The sequence below is a fragment of the Gossypium hirsutum genome, chromosome A06 (genome assembly GCF_007990345.1).
Source record: "Gossypium hirsutum isolate 1008001.06 chromosome A06, Gossypium_hirsutum_v2.1, whole genome shotgun sequence".
Classification (NCBI taxonomy): Eukaryota; Viridiplantae; Streptophyta; class Magnoliopsida; order Malvales; family Malvaceae; genus Gossypium; species Gossypium hirsutum.
In genome coordinates, this window is record NC_053429.1 from 82,580,819 (window position 1) to 82,584,687 (window position 3,869).

The window sequence follows — 3,869 nt, forward strand, 5'->3', positions numbered from 1 at the left end:
ATGGAAACAAGGGTTTTGCAAGAATCAAACACGTTTTGGGTTTTTTATAAATAAATTCCACTTGAGCATTAACTTGTAAAAGTAACATCACAAGTTACAATTTTTGTTTAGGGACTACCTATGATATGAACAACAATGATAAAACCCACAAATTTTTAATAAAAATATCACCATACTATTTTCATTAAACATTCCCACTTATAACATGAGATTCATATAAAACATTACCAAAAACATGAAAAATGCGATTGGTAGATTCATAGTTCATTATGTTCTACAACTCCAATATAAAATATACTAATATAAAACTATGAAAAAAGGCTCATAAAGAACAGTTATTACCAAATAACCAAATGCCAATGCCACCAAAAAGAACACTTAAAAGGATAGATTTGCTAGAACATAATGTGCTAGTTTGTAGCCTTCTTCCTCTTCTACCACCATTTATTCGGGTGCTATCAATCGGAATGGGCGTAACATCCTCTGAAATAACACAAAGAATAACATCGTAAGGGTTCAACAGTAATATGTAAGGGAGAGCAAATTTCTGTTTCAACCAAAAAAATTGGAAAAAAGAAACGTTGTAAGGGAGAGCAACTTTCCGTTTGAACCAAAAAATTTGGAAAAAAAACGTCACTTTTGACCTTGATTTAATTAGTTAATTCAGTTAGTTTTTAATCCCAAAATCGAACTGACTGAAAAAGCAAAATTATTTTATATCATTTTAAAATTATTTAAAATATATTTATATTTATAATATATAATAGATATATAACCATATAAGCTGAACAGCACAAGGTTAATTAACCAAAAAAACCAACCGAACCCACCTCTATCCCTTAGTAATTTGCAAAACAAAGATTGTTCCTCAGCATTTTAAAATAGTTTCAATTAGTTGTGGCCTTACTGATAAGACCAATTTTCATCCCGGAGCGAGCAAGAGCCCTGAGAGCTGGCTGATCACCCAGACCAGGGGTCTTGGTTTTATTACCTTATGTAGCACGTAATTTGATGTAGAGTGTCGTGATTCTGAGTTCCTGTTCAGCATAAAGATTTGCAACTCGTCAACAATAATATAAATCTAGCAGTAATGTCAGCTATTGTATGTCTTCTAGTAACGAGTTAATGTAATGTAATGTAAAGTGTCAATTTCGGGTTTTTTCTTAAATGATAAAAATGAATGGAATGGTATATGACCTTGCATCTATAGGAAACATCTTGTGCTGCAAGCATAGCAGCATAAGGTGAAGATTCATCCCTGTAGGCTTTCACCTTCATACCACCTGCATTTATTTAAGAATTTCAAACTCAATCTAAAGAACAAATGTTCAACAATACAAATGTCAGGCTATCTTTAAGTATCTACAAGCTTGTATCTAACACATTTATATATGGATATACTTGTGTCAAACACATCCTCTATTCACATTCACACCCAAGTTAGAGTAACATAAGTCCAACGTTCAATTTTTGTTATTATTTATAGACATTTCAAACAATCCCTTTCCACTAGAATATAAAAATTGGCAGCTAAATGATATGTTAATGCAATCCCGGAATCATATCTGTAATACGAACCATAGTCTCTCTTCCACACAAATCAGTCACATGCTATCATTGTCAAAATACCAAAGGAAAAAAATAAAACCGATTAAAATTCACAGCTTAAAAAAATCATATCGAAATAGGAAGAAATATGTGTTACCAAGTAAAAGAATTCAAAGACCATGTAACTTACAATGAAAGTGTGATTAAAAGATGCAAAAATGTGGGCAACACTGAAAACATGCTCTCCGTCTTGTACAGCAGGCCCAAGGGTCGTAGTCTCTTCCTTTGGCTCCCTAACCTTTCTCCTCAACTACAAAATCACCAACATAATGAGTTTTATGTAAAGCATAAATAGAAGTAAATCCCCAAAGTTCATATAAAGATTCAAACAAAGGAAAAAGAATACCATTGCTAATGCTAACCATAGTATAAATTTAGCTAGACTGGATACATGAATGTTTCAAAATCTAAATTAAATTTGATTATGATATGGAAAATACATGAGCACAAAGCGCATACACGAATTGGCAAGTAAACATTCAGGCATTAGACCCTAAAATCTATAAAATTATAGTATGCCCCCAAGAATGATTAAATACTGATTTAGTCCTAAAAACTACAAATATATAAGATAATACAATAGTAGAATTTCATTTTAAATCTCATAAAAGTATATACCCTAATCTCAAACCAAAAAAATTTTCCTGGCTGCCCTTGTTACTATACAAAATAAGACTATGATTTGCACACAATATTAATTTTCTTCAGTTTTTAAGCTATTGATCTCAAAATCAAGTGTTTTGTTTGATTAAACTGATCATAATAAGCTTACTAACTGACATAAAAAAACACCTTCTGTCTCCCCGATCTCATCCTCGTTTTCTCAACAACCAAACAAAACTTTTCCAAGTAAATTCAAATGCATCGAAATGAAAGTCTAAAGCTTCATCAAATAGTTTCATGTATATATCAAGGAAAATCTAACAATATTAATATTGTATTTTAGCTCTCATAAAAATGATAAAATTGTAATTTAGCCCAGGTTACTATACTAAATAAGATTAAGATTTACACATAATCTTAGATGTGAAATGAAAAATGCATTGCTCTAAGCATATATTAATACCTTATTAGTTTACATTCCATTTTAATTTTCTTTAGTGTTTAAGCTATTAATCTCGAAATCAAGTGTTTTGTTTGATTAAACTGATCATAATAAGCAAAAACAAACATTAAAAAAAATTAACGCCATCCTTCTCTCCGATCTCACACTCGTTTTCTCGGCAGCCAAACAGAAATTGCCCATGTAAATTAAAATGAATCCAGATTAATGTCTAAAGTATCCTCGAATAGTTTTGTATATATAAAAGAAAATCTAAAAATGTAGAAAAAAATATTATTTTAAATAATCTAAGGGTTTTGCTTACCATGGCTTATGATGCGATAAGTAGAGGCGTCGATGAGGAACAAGATTTTAAATGACGAAGAAGATGAATAAAACTTTTAGGGTTTGTCAAAGGGTTGGTCAGGATAAAAGCATGAAAAAGAGGGAGAAGGTTTGAAGAAAATGGGAAGAAGAATGAAAAAAAGAAGATGCTTCAGACGTGAAAATGAAAAAGAGAGTGAAGGTTGGAAGGACTTGGGAAGAAGAATGAAAAAAAAGAAGATGCTTCAGACATGAGAATGAAAAAGAGGGACAAGGGTAAAGTTGAAATTCACACACACTGAATGGGTATTTCGTGGGTAGAGTGCCGAATGGTAAATGACAGTTTTGCCTTGAATAAGGCTGTATGGAATAGGGCTGTAATAACCTATTACAGCCAAGCAAACAATGGAATAGGGATGGGCCATTGAATTCAGCTGTAATGGTTTAGCATTACAGCCAACCAAACATGTTGTTAAGGTCCTTATATGGTAATTAGACCATTAAAGAAAGTATGTAGATATTTTGGTATGACTTATCCATGGAAAAATAAAAAAAGTCTAAGGACTAAATTGGAAAGATGAAAAGTTATTAAATGACAATTTAATTAAATGAAAAAGAAAATAATTTCATATCATCTTCCCCAAATATTTCCATGGAAACCCTAGGAGAGAGGAAGAAGACTTATCAAGCTTATTTGGGTAAGTAACCAAGGCTCGTTTTTAGTAATTTTGATATTTTTGAAACCAATATAGTCTAATCTATCTATTTGGGGGATTAATTTGAAAAGTTATCAAAGTATGAAATTAGGTTCATGGATGAATATGTTGGAAATATGAAATTTATGGTAGAAAATGAAAGGTTGTTGATAAACAAACAACCTTTACAAAGCAATTTT

The 3,869-nt window shown here is 31.3% G+C and overlaps 1 pseudogene; it reads right to left on the reverse strand.

Annotated features, from left to right (window-relative positions):
• Positions 1-322: 322 nt before the first annotated feature.
• On the reverse strand, positions 323-3,178 carry LOC107952208 (40S ribosomal protein S14-like; annotated as a pseudogene).
• Between the last annotated feature and the right edge of the window lie 691 nt (positions 3,179-3,869).